Source organism: Vespula vulgaris, chromosome 2 (assembly GCF_905475345.1).
Source record: "Vespula vulgaris chromosome 2, iyVesVulg1.1, whole genome shotgun sequence".
Taxonomy (NCBI): Eukaryota; Metazoa; Arthropoda; class Insecta; order Hymenoptera; family Vespidae; genus Vespula; species Vespula vulgaris.
The window spans coordinates 15047150-15067980 of NC_066587.1; the positions used below are offsets into that span (position 1 = coordinate 15047150).

General features: G+C 35.4%; 1 protein-coding gene across 4 annotated transcripts in view; it reads right to left on the reverse strand.

Annotated features, from left to right (window-relative positions):
- Window positions 1–20831, reverse strand: part of LOC127061364 (EGFR adapter protein-like) — a 187232-nt gene that overhangs the window by 138304 nt on the left and 28097 nt on the right. The window lies entirely within an intron of this gene.

The window sequence follows — 20831 nt, forward strand, 5'->3', positions numbered from 1 at the left end:
TAAAAATACCATGTGACGTTTTTGTTAATGTAAAAGAAAAAACTGATGAAAAAATAGAACAAGAATTCTTAAAAATTATTGATCTGCGAAGGTTTACCGAATGTCTAACATTTTCTTTACAAGAGTCAAGTAAGATCGCGATCCTTCTTTCATTCTCTCTCTCTCTCTCTCTCTCTCTCTCTCTCTACCGCCATTTACCGTAGGTATTAATCCTGAAGTCAAAGGATAGAGAGTAAAGGCCGAGGAAACGTCTCTCGTAACGCGGCCAGGCGGCGTTAGGACTCTTGAACGCTCGCCAAATACGATGGTCGTCGTTTTAATTTTTATTTTTCCTCCTTTTCACGTGTTCACCTTCCTCCTACGGTACTCCGTAAACAGTAATAAAAGTGCGAGCGCGCGTTGGTCCTATCTAGAAATGAATTGAATTGGCTACGGATACGAGACCGGTCGAAAGACCATGCTCGCGATCCTCTAACGAGACATCGTATAAATTTCAAAACGACTCTACCGTCTCTTTCGAGAAAAACACCATGCGATAAGAACTCGAGCTTTCTCTTCTCGAATAATTTCATCCACCTTCGATTTGTCGCGATGTAATTCCACAGAGTGGAAGTGTATGTACATATGTATGTATGTACATTGTATGTGGGTAGTATGTATGTATATCTTACTTTCTTGCTCGATAGCTTGTCCCTCGTTGATTCTGTTTAATCTTAATTCATCGTTTCTCCTTGTCTTTACGATAAAACGTCGAGAAATTTCGTCCTTGAGTATTCATCGCTCGAGCATAATTATGCGGAGCGCGTACGGCTCTAAGGCATCGTCTCGAGGGTAACGCGAGTGATTACACGGTTAATCTTCGTCGTCAAACAACATGAAAAATCGTCTTTAAAGTATCCGACGACGGTGGAATCTTTTAGAATTCCTTTCGAATACGCTGATCGGCTCCATTACCGATCGTATGTAATATCCTGCCAAGTCTAAATGGGAATTTAATAATCGTAATTACCTTCTCACTTATCGCATAAATCTTATATTATACCAGATATGTTTCATATTAAGTCAAAATCGATGAAATACTTTACCCCCATAATCGTTATCTTTTTATTATTTTCTTTTACAACAAAATGAAAATATCGTAAGATGATACTTAATGATCCTTTAATTACGCGATCAAAGGAATTATCAAAAGAATAAAAACAAAAACATATTTAATTTACGACGTCAATTTTTCGATCTTTGTTGACTAAGTCGTTTGTTTATTCCTTTATACATCTCTCTTATCAGATTCGACGTAAACGTTGAAAAGGATGGTAAGAAGAGTCAATAGTGTTAACGTTACTTCTCATTCGTAGAATAAACGATTCAAAGAGAGTAGAATTTCTCGAGTCGAAGAATTTGGATATTTCTAAGAACGTGCATTGTTCGAGGAAGTAAATAGACTCGAGTCACGAGTTACGCGGGAAGAAACGTCGAGCGTTGCATCGTTAGCGTGGCGAGAATGCATTGTCTCGGACGATAGAAAACGTTCGTTTAATCTTTCGAGTTGTTATCCTTTTCAGAGTGTAACGTCGTTAGGTCGTGTTTCCGAACATGGTTCTTGCGAATGATATAATGCGAGTACATATATTATGTATTAGTTGTAGTAGTAAGAAGGCGTGAAGGTCATGCGCTCTTTCTTACGCCAAAGCAGTCTAATGTCGGCTTTATCGTAACGATAAATCAAAACGCCGGAGAAAAGCCGAATTACTCGAGGACGAAAAGGAAAACGAAGAATAAGAGGACGATCCGGTAGAGTGGCTTGATACTCTAAGAATCCGTGACTCGCGTTAAAATGCTCGCGTGTTACGTGGGATTAATGAGATAAGGACGACAAGACCGTAAATGGTCGGCCGATAAGCGAAACTCGTTAAAAAGGATACTTTCAAACGCGCTAATATCAACGGACGATGAATTTCGTAAATCGAATAAATTTCAGCGAGTTATTAAACCGCAGGGAAATATCGCACAAATATTCTACAATATTTTAAATGAATTTCTTGCTACATTTTCCTTTTTTTTTGTTTCTTCCTTTTTCTACATTTCTATTCTAATTTAATCATTTCGATTAGTTATCCCCTACCTTTGCTATTCCAGTTTGGTTATCTCGATTTAGTTATTTCGATTTTGCTACTACGTTTAAGATATACTAATTCGGCTATCTATATCTCGTTAGATTTATTTAACTATTCTTGAATAGCTATCTCGATTTTATTGTTCTATCTTAGGCATTGTCCCAATTGTTAATTATTCTCTGATTTAGTTATCTCGATTTATCTATATCGATTGAAAACTTTTTATTTCGTTCGTGTCATCGGATTAGGAAATATCTCGATAGAACGATCTCACGACCTGTTCTCTGATATAACATGAATCGAAAGTAGTGCGATACATCTCTCTTTTCCAGGTGGTCAGAGCACACGTGTCGTGGCGTCTCGTATTATTATGTGGAGAGAGATAGTTTCTCCTTTCTTAGCGATTTAATGGCCACTTGTCGGGTGTTCGCCGCGAGCCGGTAAGCTAGAAGAACTGCTTTAATTATGGCGCGGCCTGTAAGAAAATTATTAGTGGAGATCGGACCTCCGGCGGGGTACGATGAATTTGCAATAATCACTCGAATCCACTGCGTTTTCTTGCGCCTCTTTTGAATTAACTGCTCGGAGCTAGAATGAAACTAAAAAAATAAAAAATAAAAAAAAATAAAAGAAACAGAGAGAAAAAGAAAAAGAAAAAAAGGACTAAGAAGGAAAGAAGGAACTAAGGAAGAAATGAAGAAAGAGAAAGAGAGAGAGAGAGAAAAAGATGAAAAAACGTTTTGTACGGAGTTTAATGACTCTGAGAACGAAGGTCCGATGGACTTCAGAAAGAAAGAGAGACGAAGAGAGGAAAGAAGAAAAAAGATCGAAGGAGATGTTGGCCGTTAGCTTGCTACAATGTCGAAACGATTGCTATTGATCCAGAATACGACCGGCAAGTCCGAGCGCATTCTTCGCGAAAAACGTCGAATTCCTTTTGTTTTTACGGCTTAACAATGTTCCACGCGTCTGATCCAAGTTTCTCGATTCTCCGAACGATTCTCTTTAATGACGATAAGAAAGAAGGCATCCGATTAAATATCGAGTCGAGCTATCAATTCGACCGAAGACAATACGATTACTTCTTCCTCTGTGTTTGAAATTTTAAAATGAAAAAACAAGAGCGCGATTTATTCGGTGTTATGAATCAATATACTTTCTTTTCTTTTTTTCTTTACTTTATTAATATTTTTTGTATTTCTGTATTCTCTTTTTTTTTTTTCTTTTAAATTATGTATTTCGCGTACGATTTTAAATCAAATCGTAACGTTGCTAGATTCGCGGATAATAAATTCCTAAAGAAGCAACAACGCGTACACATCGCATCATGGCAAACAATATGCCGTGTGTCTTATCAATTTATTCGCGGTCCCTCGCGCGATATTTATGTATGAAAATTTGTATGCAGACGTTTCGAGGGACGGCAGCTCGTCGAGATGTTCGCCTCGATCCTATGAGCCGTCTGAGTGTTAATAAAATATGTATCCTGGGTAAACCATGCCGTATTTCGAGTGGATGCGTTGTCATACAAGACATAAGAACGTACATATATATATATATATATATATATATATATATATATATATATATATTCGCCTATCTGTAAGCATAAATTATGCTGAATTATACAATTTTTCTTGCAAATATTGATATTATAATACGATAATACAATCGATAATTTTAATTATATTATACACACACACACATACACACATATATATATATATATATATCAATTTTATTTTACTATTATTCCAACATTTGATCGCATGTATTATTAATTTTAATAATTAATGAGTCTGTTGGATTTTAATTCATAATTTATTATAACAAGAAATATAATATTCTATGAATATGACGATGATCATGAGGTTATAAACAAAAAAAGGAACATATATGTACTTACGATATACTCTAATAAGTATAGACTTATTAAATTTATTCTACTTTTATCCTCAATAAATTCAATCGTCGAGTGTATACCGGTATTGTACCGTTAAATATCCTAAAGAATCAAGAAGCGGAACGGAACGTTTATGCCGTTCTCATTAAAGATTAATAACATCGAGTTAAGAAGATATTAGAGAAAGAGAGAGAGAGAGAGAGGAAAAGGGAAAGAAAGAGAGAAAGAGAAAGAGCAAAGCCTTCGAGTATTCTACTTTCGTTTGATCGATTTTGAAGAAATAATAGCTCTTAAGAAGTAGCACGTGTTCTTTTCAAATTTCATATATACACTCTTGTAAGGGCATTGTTTCAAAGTGATTGTTCTACGAGGAAAAAGAAGAGTACATAAAGCTTACATATTATTTCGATCCATGGCGAGAAGGGGAATAGGATGGAATAATTCTTTGCTACGAATTTATAAGTATGTAATTAGTATAAAAATTTTTCGAACAATGAAATAACCAAATCTTTAATGCAACCGATCAACGAATCAATTTTCCTCGATGAATTTGAAATTAAAAAATACATTTCGATATCGACGATCGTTGTTTTTGTCATTATTATAGATCCTAATCTAATTTCTACGTTACGTGATGTCATCGAACTTTTATTATCCATTCTAAAAAACTAAATTTTCGTTTGATTTTCGTCGACGCATTGAATTAACAAAATTTTCTCAACGCCGATCAATTCGTTTAAATAGAGATCCTTGTACACTTCGCAGTTTACATCGCGACGTATATCAACAAAAAAAATGTAGATATACATCGCGAAAATATTGTACATGGTATATATGAGCAAGGAGAAATATGTTTGGACTGTAATATCGCGTACTCACAGACGTTTTCGGTTCTCTCTTTCCTATCCCTCCCACCCCCTCCCCTTCTCTTTCTCTCTGTCTCTCTCTCCCTCTCTTTCTCTACTCTAGACGCATAAGTTTGATATCACTGCGAGCCTTCATCGACTCTTTGCGGAACCAATATATCCTTGCGGCTCCATTCACCCAGTGATAAGCCAGCTTCGTATTCATGTGTAAATACCCCTTCTCCCACCTTATTCCTCTTCTCCCTTCGCCAAAAGTTGCTCTCTTTACCCCCACCTTATCTAAACTTCGTCTTTCTACTCGTTCCACAGCAGACGGCCTTTTACAGTAAAGAAAAATCGCGAAAAATTGAGTCTCGCGCTCGCTTTCCTCCCTTTTCCCTATTTCTTTTCTTTTTTTTTCTTCTTTGTTATGTTCCTTTTTTCTTTTTATCGATCGGCTGTTTTTTTAATAAATTTTATAGGCTTATTTTTATTGAAATAATAATAATATGTATATATATTATTCATATTATATACATATATTATAAAATAATATATGTAATTGAACGAAATGAAATTTTGTAAGTGTAAAAATAATAGATGACAGATTTGAAATAATAATCATAGTTATTCTATCCGTACGATATAAAAATTAATAATATTTTTCAAGATTCTATCTTGAAAATCATATTATAGGGAATATTTTAATAAAAATATTCGAATGAAACGAGCAAAGTTGCGAACAATCTCCATTTTAAAGAGTTTAAACTAGAAGGTAGATAAGTTTCTTTCTTTTTGTTCTCTTTACCTTTGGGAGCACATCGATGTTGGGAATTGTTTCTTTTCTTTCGAAGACTTCGATGTGAAGAGGAGAGAAGAAGGGTTCCGGTTTGATCGTAAACGAGTCTACACATGGCGAAGAGTGTTCCTCGTTTGTGGCATTGAGAAGAAAATTAATTCTATCTTTCGCCTCACCTTCGGATGCACGGGAAAAAGAAGATACAAGCTAACCTTGAAGACCTCGAATAAAGTATATAAGACTTGTTCGTCGTCTTATTTAATCACAACCACCCACGATGAAAAGTTAAATGTGCATTTTTAATTCAGACACTTCTTTATTTTTGTCTCTTTCTCTCTCTCTCTCTCTCTCTCTCTTTCTCTTTCTCTCTCTCTCTCTCTCTTTCTCTCTCTCTCTCACTTTCTCTTTCTCTCTCACTCACTTTGCATTTTTCTTTGTATCGAGAAAATTTATGCATGTATTGTTACGCTCGCTGTGCTTGCACATCGCAGAAAAATATTTTTATGAAATAACAAGGTAAAAGAATTTGACGTCTTTTCAACTCAACTGTAACTGCGTACTATTACGAAAGAGATGAATTTGTATGGATCGAATAAGAAAGATAATCGGTGACCTTTATAAAGGATCGAACAAAGTAAACTTATAAGAAATTGTAGACTAAAATAAGGTGTTGTATATCGTCTATATGTACAATGGAACAACTTCGTTAAGTCGTTTCAATACTTAAACTCTGCAAGACTTTGATAATAAAGATAAGTCGAACAAAATGAACTATATCTGAAGTTTTACATAGAGACTTTGAATATAAAATCGGTAAAGTAAACAAGAAACGATACACTCTCTTTCGATGATGAGTAATCTCTTGATAAATATATATATATATATATATATATATATATATATATATATCGACATCAAAGGAACATCCTTGCTATGATGCAGTTTCTCTGAATACGGCAAACATCGTTGATGATCTGTAAATGCGATTCAATTAAAGCAAGAGAATCTTCGTAGGAGTTTCGAGTCTATCTTCGTTGGTCTCTCTCCATGTCTAAAAAGGAAGTGGATTAGATTTACGAAAATTGAAATTCTTTGAATCGAGATTTTTTCCTAAGTTTTATAAACATTTATTTTACTTATAAATTAATTCAATTGATATCAAAACCCGTGTATCTAATTATTTGAAAATTTAAATATAAAAAAATCTTTAAAGCTAAGGTTAAAATAATTTTAAAAGTAGATCTATATTATACAAGTGATCGTTAAGGACTAACGTACTAGAATGAGCAACTATCGTCTTATGAGATTGATTATTAGATACAATGAAACCAAAACATTATTCTACGATCTATCACCTTGATAGAAAAAAACAGAAACGAATATTTACTATTCCGAATGTTTACGTTTTACGTAACGCAATAACTTTGCTCGAAGGTCTTTTGGCCATTAAAAGTAGAGGCGTGGCAATAGTAACGACGCCTTTCCACCCTGAAATTTACGTTTCTTACGAGAAAGCTACACGTATGTATTTGCTATATCTCTTTACATATTCTTACTTCACCGCCTAAATGCAATTACATTTATGCAGTTCCGCTTACTCGAAGAGTCCAGGCTGATCGCTTTGATCTAACGGCAATAAATCACCGAGCGTGTTCTTTTAATTAGTTGTAACGATTCGAAAGAACGATATCGTGTGGTAGACTTTGCCGATGGATCGATAACAAATTAAATTTAGAGCAATTATGGTATTCAATGTAGCATATATTACGCATTTGCATAATGTAACGCGAGATTAAATATTGGATAATTAATAATTATCTAATTTTCCATTTCAACTAGTAATATAAAAGTAATTGAATTTATGTAGAAACAGAATATCGTTATATCTCTGTATTTATCTCGTAATATCATTTTGATGCATCCAACGACAACGTTGAATATTCAACATCATTTCTATTAGACGTAATATTACAAGAGTAATTAAATTGATATGATTAATTTAATTCGTCTTACTTGTGGTAAGATCAAATTATAAATAGACAATTTCAAATCGTTTGGTCGAACATATTGCGGGGAACACAAACGGATGAACCATTTCGATGGAAATCGCATTTTGGTAAATTGTCGATTAATTACATTTCGCTAAATTGTCGATTAATGTCAATTTCACGGGACGATATTAACATAACCGTCATGATCATAATCTTCAATTCGAGTAAATACAGTAGTCAACGATTTAAATCGCTTTATACTCCCTTTCTGTTAGCACGGCCCTTAACTAAATGAGGTAAATATCGGCAATGAAACGAAAGTAAAAGATAGCATCGACCTACCGAAATTCTCTCCGTTCTCTTTTATCGCGATGGTGCTGGATTACGATGCATAAAATTTAATAGTTAGTTTACTTGGTCGTATTCAATTTGGTCCATCCTCCTCGGGGAATCAACGAGAAGCATTACAAACGCAAAAAAAGTTATGCTAGCATTTCTCTTTTAGCTTCGTACCTCGTTAACGAACTTTTGTAAGATTCTAGGAAACCTAAGTTTAATGATTTCCAAGCATTCGTTGGTAAACGACGAAGAGAACTTTCTGTGACTGATCATTGCTTACCTCGAAAGACGCATCCTACGATCGAACATTGAGTAAATAAAGTAAGAGACTCTCAATTGCAACGAAACACCTTTATAAACCTTTCTCGACTTCGTATTTCCGTATATCCGTATTATTTATAAAATCGATGTTACATATTTTTACACGAGAAATTATTAATCGAAAAGATTTATAATTAAAAAATATCGACAAAACCTATACAACGAAATTTACAAAGTCGATTCTAATGATTTTACGAAGTTGATTCTTCAAATCTAATCATTTATGGATCATATTCTACAATTTTTAAAAATCTCTAATTATATATAAGAAACGTGGAAATGGAAAAATTATCTAATGTAAATTAATGATAAATCAATGATGAACGTAGAATCTTATAGATATTTAGCTCGTTCGATTTTCCTGTTATCTCGTTCAAAGATTCCCGACGGATAATAAACCGACCATTGGAGTAGGGAAATACGTAGACGTGACAGAAGGGAAGAGAATCGAGGAGAAAGCAACGTTACCTCGGAAACACGATGGTTTCCTTATCGCTCTTAAATGCCGGTTGCATCTCTCACGTCATTGGCTAAACGTATGTACGAGAAGATAACGATCCAATGTGAGATCCTTCTCTTGATGCCGCCTAGACATTTCGCTGCCTATTCATTCGTTTTTCTCTCTTACTCTTTCTCCTCCCTCCTCTCTCTCTCTCTCTCTCTCTCTCTCTCTCTCTCTCTCTGTGTCTCTCTTCTTTTTCTTAATGTCTTATCGGTTACGGTTATCCGAATGAGATTCGAGTAAGAGTAGGACGCCTTTTATTCGCACTCCTATTACGTATTTCCGTAATGGTGCTTTTAGGATTCAGCAAACTAGAGACATGCCAACCTATCGTGTGTCTTCAACATGCAACGAGAAGGTCGAAGGTCTGCCTCTCGAGAATAGAGATCGGGACGCGATGTCTCGTGTATTCTTTCTCTACCTTCTCTTTCTATCTATCTTTCTATTTTCTCTCTACATCTGTTTTTTCGTCTCTTTTCTCTTCCTTTTCGAGAAGCTGGACACGAGCCCATCCTTTGAAAGTATCTCACAGTATCCTGAATATTATACCTTCACCGACGCTCGGCTCTTTCGCGAATTCTTATTCCTTCTGCAACAAAACTCGAAAGAGACAGAAAGAAAGAGAGAGAGAGAGAGAGAGAGAGAGAGAGAGAGAGAGAGAGAGAGAAAGGAAAAAGGAAGAGAAGAGAAACTTTCTCTGCAATGTTTCTTCTCGTATATAGTTTCGAAGAGAGAAGTAAATGGAATATCTTACTTTTCTCTGATTTTATGATAGATAAATATATAGAGCGGTCGTCGGCTGATTATTATTCGTAAGAAACACGTATCTTTAAATTTATATTACATTTTTTCTACAAATTTTAAGTAAACAATAATAATAATAATATTAATTAATATATTATAATGAAATAATATTAATTATTAAGTCGAACAGATAATTGAGTAGTGTCATCAAAGAAAGAAAAATAAAAAAAAAGAAAAGAAAGAGGAAAAAATTTAAAATCATCGAGACTTTCCGAAAATATTATAAGGGATTCGAATTCGTCGATTGCAATCAATGAGATTCACGATTGAGAAAGTCGACGAAAGAAGAGATACTTGCTGTCTCTCTCGCTCGCATTTCTCGTTTGCTCGTGTCTTCAATGAACAAGACGGTTTCCATCATCTTGCTCTCTTTCTCTCTTTCTATCACTCACACTCTCTCCCTCTCCCTCTCTCTCTCTTTCCTCTCTTTCATGCTCGCTTCTCCTTTCGCGTTTGTCAGAGGCAATGACAGGATATTAAAGTAGGAACAGCACGTAGACTGCAGACTGTAAATATCCGGTGGTGCTCGGGCCGCCTGACGTTCACAATGAGCTGGCTGGAGGAAATGGGGGTGAGTAAGAGGAGGTGAGAGAAGAGGGGATGAGTGAGTGAGATGGTGAGAGAGGAAGAGGACAGAGAGGACGAACAGACTCGGTCAGGATTTGCAACGAGCGGAACGACCAGCCCGGAACCTCGAGTGTTCGCATGAAAATGTACGAGGGGGTGGCTTTATTACGATCTGGTCATAAGCCGCCCCGTGTGCGAACGAGAACGACGCCGATAATGGCGGACGTTAGAAAGGAGAGAAGAACTTGACTGCGAACAACCGAACGAGATTAAAGACCTCCAAATGTTCTATCGACAAAAACCTCGATTCGTTCTTTCAACCCTTCACCAATTGGACTTGACTCTTTGAAGAGCCATACTTGAATTTCGACAGTTTGCATTTCTATAGTAGATAGGGTGATTTGTAAAAGTTGATTGTATAAAATATAGAAAGAACTTCGATGAAATAATTACAAATGTAATATATATTGAATATAATATGTGTATATATATATATATATATGTATGTGTGTGTATGTATTATTTTCTTTTCTTCTTTATAATTTAAAAATCATTATAAGCAATCGCAAGACCATTTTGAATAAAGAGCAAAGTGAACTTACTATATTAAATATACATACATACATATATATATATATATGTATATATACACACACACATATATATCTGTAAATATCAGTGGATCGTAGACATCTACTGAAGAGTGAACGACATTAAAGTTTACTCTTTTGCTAATTAAAGATTTTGTCGGATCACGCTGTGTTTCATAAAGATAGACAGGAATATGAAGAAAGAAAGAAAAAGAAAAAAGATACGAGAGTGCAAAGTATCCTCTCGAGAATTTAGGGATTCTAATATGGAGGGATCCACGAGAATATATGAATTCCAATGACGAGGAGCGATATTGCTTGGGTTTTCTTTATTGTGGCTAATAAAGAGAGCTTGGAAAGAAGGGGATGGAAAATGACGGTTGAGGTCAACATTTTTACTTTAATGGTGGTCAACTGCTTTCTTTCCTACGATTAAACTGTCTAATGTTCGTAATAACGTTCCAGCTATCCTACTTCAAACATTACATTCGTTCAAAGTAAAATAAGTATTAACAATAAAGAATGCAATAAATATATCGTATAATCCTTCATGGAGGATATATCAATTTTTAATCGTCAATTTTTTGATATTCATATCGTGAAAGTTAGTAGGTGAATTTTCTAAAATTAATCAAATGAAATATAAGATATAAAAATAAATCCAAATAGGAAAGCTTCGATAAAACCTCAACGATCCGAGGAAGAAAACAATGATATGGTCGAATTGTCTGCAGGACGGAAGAATATTCTAAAGGACGATGAAAACAAGATATTCTCTTTTCTTCGATATTCGATAATTCGTTCCCTCTCTCTCTCTCTCTCTCTCTCTCTCTCTCTCTCTCTCTCTCTCTCTCTTTCTCTATCTCTTCCGAACCAGGTTCAGTCGATGAAGATGAATCTGCATCGATGAGATTTCTATGAAAGCAAATAGAAGAAGCAAGAGCAAAAAGAAAGAGAGAGAGAGAGAGAAAAGAGAGAATAAAGACAGAAAAGAGAAAAAGAGAAAGAAGAAAGGAGGAAAAGAAAAAGAAAGAGAAAAAATGTCGAAAGTACATAGTTCCGTATAACGCAGCTAGAAAGAATGCGCTTGCCGATATTGGTTTTTTTCACGAATTCTCTTCCTCCCATTCCTTTTTCATTCGCATTTCGAGGACGAGTAAACGGGCAAGTCCGTTCGTTGGATGTATATTGTTCCTGCCTCTGCTTATGTTTAGTCTACCGCTTTTCTCTACATTCGATTCTTGAATATGCACGAATGAATGCGTACCATCGGAAAGATGGTTCATTGTACTTTATTTGCAATCATCGCCATAGTAAACACGAAGAGAAAGATTAGAGAAATATTTTCATTTTCCTCTTTCCATCTTCCTCTGTTTCTTTCATGATTTCTCGTTCTGTTGCATTTCCATTAACGTATATATGTACTTTACGTTTCAACAACTATCGCGTTAAATTCTTAACGTAAGGTATTACGTCGATACTTTGACAAACCTCCCATCTTTCTTTTTTTCTTTCTCTTCGTATATACACATTTACCTTTTTCCTCTTAGAAAGTAAGAAATGAAAATATTCGACCTCAGAAAAGATTTCTCCTTCGCTACTATCGCCTAGTATTCCCGTTTCACCGACTCTTATTTTTGGCTTTGTTCGAGATGACAGATACGACGGTATTGATGTTCCCGTTATTACGGGTTGGCAGGCAATATGCTGATTTATATCCGTTCCTGCCTTGCCTAAGAAAGAGAACAGAAGAAGGAAAGAAAGGAAAGAAAGAAGGAAGAAAGGAAGGAAAAAAAGGAAGAAAGAAAGGAAGAAAATGAGAGGAAACGAGTAGAAGCAGAGAGAAGAAGATAGCTCGCTGTTTTTTTTTGCCATGGCTTTTTCCTCATACGCCATGTCTCTCTCTCTCTCTCTCTCTCTCTCTCTCTTTCTACCATATCGATCGTACTTTTCTCTCTTTCTATCTTTTTCTTTTTTCCTCCCTTAAGAACAGCAAAATTACCTCGGCCGCAAGAAAAGGGTGCGACTCATAACAAGATCGGCTCGCTTTCTATGCATATTAAACGATGTAGTAGCCAATTAGCTTATCGTTCCTATGGCCTCTATTCTCTTCCTCATCCTCCTCCCTTTCCGTTATCTTCTTCTTCGTTTTGTCGAAGTAACGAACTCCGATGTCTCTCCGAGTCATCGACATAAATCATGCACTGCACTGCACTGCTGTTGCTCGGTTAGTAGCTTCTAGTTAGTGCCACTCGTAAATATATATTTTAACAGGATAGGTACGAACACGTAACGACACTACGACGTACTAGCTAATTCGTATTAGTATTTTTCTAATCATGAAATTCATAGATTTTCTTTATCGTTACGTCCTATAATTTCTTACGATGCGTTTATTTTGCCGTTCATCGACGACGATAATATTTTCAATAATAATAAAATTACATTTTTAGTTCTGTGACGTTTAGTGCTACGACGTTCGTGCACATCGATTAGTCTCGTTCATTCACTTAATGGTCACTTAATAGACGTGCGATCGATTTTGCGATATGTAGTTTATCATAATGGTCAAATCGTTATTTATGAAAGCTACTGTGTTGAGAGATACAAGGAACCGAAGTGTGATGAATGGACCGATGTGATGAATGATCCCGAATAATGGATGATTACTCTTGCTAATGTGGAAACAATGGTAGGATGAAAATGATGTATATACGTTATATATCTGTGTAGATATTTAACGAAATATATGAAAAACTTGAAAAGAAGGATTTTCAAAGAAAATGAATATTGTTCGTGTATGTACGCGTGTATATATTTGTGAATTCCAGCAAATGGATTGAATAATTTTCTCTATTTTCCATTTCTCTTCGGAGATGTCAGACGTGGCTGATTATGGAGACAGAAGCTGACTCACAACGAAGGGTATATAGGATTGTATGCGTACAAGTAAAAACATCAGGGGTTGCCTCTCACGTATACACCAGGAAAATCCTTTTTTCGAACTTTGTTTCTCTGATCCTTTAGAATGATTTCAGTTTCCAAAAAATAATCCCTAAAACCAACACCGGTTGATTTAATATGAGACCTTTATTAAGGCTACGTACTAAGTGATGTTAAAAAATTTAAGTTTAAGTCGAAAAATAAGGTCTGCTTTAAAGAATATATATATATATATATATATATATATATATATATCTGTGTATGTGTGTTTGTGTGCGTATTTTATGTGTATATATATGTATATAGATCCCATTTGCTTCCTTCTCGTCTGCTTTCGACTTGCAGTTAGTAGTGCACACCAGGACGCGAGGAAAAAAAGTGACTGAGGTAGGGGAGTGTTCAGACGAAGAACGAAAAGAGAGAAAGAGAAAGAAGAGCATCTTATTTCTCAGCTTTTTCCACGCTACCATTCATCTCCACCCACCTATCCCTTCTCGTTTTTCCTAACTCTTGTAATCCGCTTTCTCATCTCGTTAATACTCTCGCCTGATTTTTCTTTCTCTGTTTCGCTCTTTCTCTCTCCCTTTTTCTTTCTCTCTTTCTCTCTTTCTTTCTCTCTTTCTCTCTCACTTCACTTGTTATCCTTGTCAGTTTCTTCGCATCGATGCTTCATAATTCGAATATAAGGATATAATAATTTCGTTCGATCTTAAAAAAAAAAGAAAAAAGAAAGAAATTTGGGCTAAAGAAATGTATAAATATTTCTCACGGATGAGTTTCTTATTACCCTTTTTATAATTGTAAATTAGTTAAGTGAAATGTAAAAAAAAATAGAAAAATAATTGTTATCTTTCTCCGTTCGAAAAATATATATACGAATATTTCTAGAATTCGCTCTAAGTAAATATTCACGATAAAAAAGAAAATACATATATATATATACATTAAAAGGATTGAAGTAATATTGAATAATACTATGCAAAATATCAAATATTCTTCGAAACGAAATTACTCGCCATATAATGTCCGCTATAGGAGTAGATTTCATGAAAAAGGGAAAAAGGGAGAAAAAGAAAACGAATATACACGATCTCGGATCGACGAGCAAAGGAAAGTGACGAATTTATAAAAAAGTCACTTGGTGATATCTCTTTGTAGCTCGTACGTATATATGATAAAGAAGTCTTTTGAAAATGACTGAAAATTCGTCACGTGTAAAAACGTTTGAGATCGTACTCTTACTTTATTTAGAAAGGCATCTGTATCACGATACATTTCCCCGCATCTCGCGAACTTTATTAATAAAAGTGAAAAGAGAATTAAAGAGAGAAAGAGAGAGAGAGAGAGAGTTTATAACAAACAATAAATACGATTTACTTATTTATACTTACAAATGTACAAAAATAATTCTTATCTCTCTCAGCAGGAAAAATTTATTCGAGTTTCATAAAAAGTATTCAACCGCCTTTTAAAACTCGTTCTAAGTAGATACCTACTTACGATAACAAAAAGAAAAAAAAAAGAAAACAAAACCTAATACGATGAAATTCGAAAGATAGGAACGTGACAAGAATCGTCTAACGACTATGATTAGATCGTACTAGGTACTCTTCTTAAGGACATTGCTTTCATTTGAAAGGAAAACGAAGAAAAAAAGAAAAGAAAAGAAAAAAGAAAAACAGAAGGAAGGAGAAAATTACCGTATTTGTAAGTATATGCAGCGATCGTAATTACACGACAGTAAATGCAATAAAACGTTTGTAATTATACGTTTTAACATACGAAAGATACACGGGGACAAGCGGCATCGAAAAACGGTTTGTTGTAACACGGGCGCACACACGTGTACTTGTAAGAGAGTTTCTTTTCCAAAAGAACGACAATAAGAAGGAAGAATACGACGAGTCGTTCTATAGCTTTGAACGTTCAACGATCTCACGTTCTATCGAATTGCTTGGTACATATACGTTTATATATATATATATATGTATGTATGTATGTATGTATGTATGTATGTATGTATGTATGTATGTATGTATGTATGTATGTATGTATGTATGTATGTATGTATGTATGTATGTATGTATGTATGTATGTATGTATGTACGTATGTATATACGTATATGTGTATGTATTTGCGCCCACGCGTCTATGTCGTACAAAAGTCAACAATGAGCCTTCATGGAAGCAACGAAAGAGAAGAGTTCGGATTATGCAGAATCGAACGAATATATAATTCAGTATTTCACATCCTCCCACGATGTTATCTTTAGACGCGCACTATGCAACGTCTAGTAAAGTTTACGCCCATGTACGTGGAATAATCAAAATATTTTTCTTTAGTTTCCAAAGGAAAATCGAATTCTAAACTGCCTCGAATCGAATACTCTTACGGTCTGATCAGATATAAACGTTAGTCTTTCGGACTGTTATACGACTAATAATTGAATAAATAAATAATAATTGAAATAATATTTGAAAATATAAAAAAGAAATGATATATATAATAACTGACATGCAGAAACAAGTAATAATCGAAAAAATAAAAAGAAATCAAGACAAATCAAAGAGTGTCGTTGTTTTTGAGAAAATCTATCTTTGATTATCTGTTAACGGGTAAGGAAAGAAGATTGAAAGAACGATCGATGGAATTAGATTAAGTCGATTGCAAGAGAAGAATAAAAGGAAGAAACGAAAGGATTGCTTAAGATTTAAAGTTGAAAAGAAAATTAACTTGCTTCATTCCGCTTGGTTACTCGAGATTGGTGATGACGTTAACACGCGTGCTGAAACTTGTTGGTGAAAGATAGAGAAAGATAAAGATAAAAAGACAGAGAGATAAAAGCGTACTCCAGATCGAAGCACACAGAGCTAGGGATACCGCACCCCACACGAAGGGACGGTGCGAGAAGGAAGCATAAGAATCTGCGAGCACGCGCACATTCCGGCTATAGACACATATGTACACGCACACAACTAAACATATACATTGAAAAGGGATCTTGTCGATCGTACGAGAGGAACCCGTATAAGAGGAGGAAAAGAAGAAGAAGAAGAAGAAGAAGAAGAAGAAGAAGAAGAAGAAGAAAAAAGGTGGAGAATGGGACGAAGACGAAAAAGAGAAAGAGAAAGAAGAGACGGAGAGGAAGAGGAAGGTTCACACACGCGTGTCAGGGTAGAGGGCGAGGGGGTCAACGACCCAGGGGAATGTCGAGGCATCGGCAGTCGCTTTAAACCGTTCTGGGACTTTGAGAAAGAGAGAGAGAGAGAGAGAGAGAGAGAGAGAGAGAGAGAGAGAGAGAGAAAGAGAGATTATATGTGTATGGCTGTGTGTATGCATACGTGTGTGAGAAAGATAGAGAGTCAAAGAGACACGGAGATGTAGAGAGAAAGAGAGAGAGAGAGAGAGAGAGAGAGAGAGAGAGAGAATCAAAGAGACACGGAGAAAGAGAGAGAAGCTTTGCACATACGAATATACGCGTGTGTGGTCTTATGCCAAAGGTAAGGATAGTTCGAGAGGGCAAGTGAGGAGGGTAGAAGCATCGAAGAGGAGAAATGAAGCAGCTGCTAGTAGGTTGTGGTGATGGTGAAGTAAAGGGTGAAGGGTTTAGTGGGTGGGTGTGCAAAAGACGGCAATCTCGGCACCCATTGAACGTCGCCTAGAGGTGTTTAATGAGAACAGTCGAGCTTGCTACGCGCTTACGCTTGACCTATATAGGTACAACGACGACGACGACTACGACGACGACGACGAGAACGACGATGTCTGCATTTGACTGGCGTGAAGTCGACGAAGACGAAGCAGCAAGAACGATGAAAACGGATGTCAGAGAGAAGGCTGCTAGTTCGTGGTTGGGCAGAAAAGGGCTCCCCTTCGACCGTTTTCTCCTTCATCTCTTCCTTATTCTCTTCTCTCTCGCTTTCGTGAACAATGGAAATTCGAATGTGACGAGCTGACTGAATCGTTACAATTTTATCTTTTTCTTTTCCGTTGTCAATTTCTAACGGGAGATCAGAGATCACGTATAAAAGGAATCAATGTGATAAAGAAAAAATGTAATATTATTATTAAGATTCGATTTTGTCTTCACTGATAAATTATATCTATTATTGAATTATCGTAATTATTTATTATTATCGTATTATTATTATATTATTGTTATTATTCTTATGTATAAAGTTCGAAGAGTGAATTCAAAGAAATTAATTTAGAGATTTGAGAAATAGGCTAATACGCGTTTACGAGTCTGGCGAGTAACTACATAGAATAGAGATTGCAGTAGCTTTACTATACAACGTACAACGACAGCCATTCTTAGTGGATTAACCAACAGGTTTCAATGGACAGGTAAAGTCTAAGCGTTGCACGTGAAAACCAAGATAACGATAACGAATGACACTGATGAGAGGCGAAAGGAATAAGCAATGTGAAGAAGAATATTGCAAAAGTGAGAATGGATCATCGCTACGTATATTAATTAACCTACCTAATAGAATACACGTGTATATAAATTCTCCATTTCGTAACTCGACCTCGATCAAAGTCAATAAATCTGCATTTTATTATGGCGGGGACCAACGCTAGGCGAAATAGTAAACAAGTCATAAAGTTTTCGTACGAGCTCGTAAAAAAACACAAAATGTAGATGCGATGATACGTATATATAATAGAAAGAGAAAAAATGGAAGAGAAAGAGAGAGAGAGAAAGAGATAAAGAGAAATAATCCGAATGATCTATATGTTAACGATCCAAGAGCGGAATCCAATTTAAAAATCAGCCTGGTAGCAACGAGTATGTCTGTGCGTGGGCCAGGAAGTCGTGAATCGAGTATGTTGCATTAAATCTTGTCAACGTCGCGTTGAACCACCGTAGTAAAGAGCTTAGTGCGTCGTAAATGCATAATGCCATTAAAGGGATCACGTTGCTCGATGAGAGCGATGAGAGACAGAAGAGGAAAAAAGAAGGATAGAAAAAAAGAAAGGAAAAATAGGAGAGAAGGAGAGAAAGAATTTTGTAAGTTGTTGGAAAGCAATGGTCAAATTGGAAGGGTCGAAGAAAAACGGTATAAATTCGACACTGAAAGGGAGAGAAAAGGGTATGGGAGGACACGCAGTGCCGTCGCAATAAAACTACCTACAAAGGCCGGAATCGGTCGTTTCGTTCTGCGTTATATATTTGATATGCAAGCGATTTGAAGAATAGGCAAGCTCGTTGAAAACTTCTTTGAATGGGACTTGGAACATATTCTTCCATTTTGATAGAGGTGTATATATATATATAAATATATGTATTTATATTATATATGTGTGTTTGAAACTGTAAGATTTATGGATATCGATATTCATACCAGCCAATAAACGATTTTATAAATAGATATTAGAAAGGAGCAAAAAGCTGAGAAGTAAAAATATATTAATAAAAAGAATAAAGATGGTGTTATATTTGTAAAGTAAACTCGTTGAATTTGTAGGAAAAATCAAATTAGACTAAAACGTTGTACATAATTCTTTTGCTTGAAAAATTACGCGACAGTAGCGTTGCTCGTTGGCACTTTGTTCGTCGACGCCTCGTTTAACATCAAAAAGCAAGTCGGATGTGCGAACGAGCGAAGAAAATCAGGATGAATCTGACACCGAGGAAACGGGAAAAGAAGAAGGGAGGAAATCGAGGGAGGAACACGCGCGTACTCAATAAAACTGCCTACAAAGATTCTTCCTTAGAGTACTACTATCCACCATTCGATCTCGTCGCCCTTTGATATTAACTTTTATAAAATTAAAACCTCGAATTTCACAAGCGAGAATCGTGGAGCACGATGTAAAAGAAATCTGTATGTCCTTGCGAGAAAGGGAGAAAGAGAGAAAGAAAGAAAGAAAAAGAGAAAGAAAGAGAGAAAAAAATAAAAGAAAAAAGTCGAGGACGAATTATAATTCTTATCGTTATTACGATCCCCTTCATTCTATTCGATCCCTCGAAGTCGATCTTTTGACATGAAATACGACTCGAATAATCGGGGTCGCAGCTTGCCGGAGACGTTAAAAGAAGGGAACTTAAATTATTATCATTGTTAGAAATGTATCACAATGTATAGTTAAATAATAAAATCTTTTTATTCTTTGTATGCCAATAATAAGAAATTCTACTTAAATATCGATACTTGATACTCGGTTATGGTGTAACGTTCATACATCACCGTAACGCTGACAGCAGAGTGCAAAGGGTTAAACGTGTATAAAACACTTCGAACATAATTCGACCTCGAACGATCTCACCGCGAACGAAGGGAATGCGAGTAGATGAATGCCGAAGAAAGACCTAGAGCCATTAAACAGGCTATAATAAATAAACGCAATAAATCTAATATCGCAAGAATATATATATATATATATATATATATATATATATATGTATGTATATACATGTGATACTACAAATCATATAGAATATACGAACGAGCACCGGTTCGTTTATTGGGTCAAGCGTTAACCGTGAATGTAAGAGGCTCGCGTGAAATGTAATTTCTTCGATAATAATGAACGTAATTTGTTACCTTATAAATCATTTATCTCGCTATAAACTAATTGCGCGTGAAGCACACGTCGTATCGTAGCTGGTGATACTGCGATATAATATTTCAATATTTTTTTCAAATAATCGAAAATGTAACTTCGTCAAATTAATTTCTACATTTATCTCAAACGAGATTAAGAGATTGATCATTTGTATATGTATATATATAAATATATATGTGTATATATATATATATATATATATATATATATATGTAATTAAGATTTAATCATTTTATCGATAACACCATAGCGACGCTAATAACGCCTAGAATATATTTGATATTCAGTCGTAGACGATAACTCAGGACGATAATTAAGATAAAAGATAAGACTAATTGCTCTTTACTCAGGAGAGGCTTTATTACCCTTTGGTATATTAACCCCTCTAATCACCGTAGGTTGATCTACGAGCGATTCACATGCATGACACATGAATACACATACTATAGTAGTTTGCGGTCAACTGCTATGTCCTTCAAATTTTCTATCCCTTGCTAGAGAATCCACAGACCCTTCCTATTTCGTTTCCCCATTCCAAA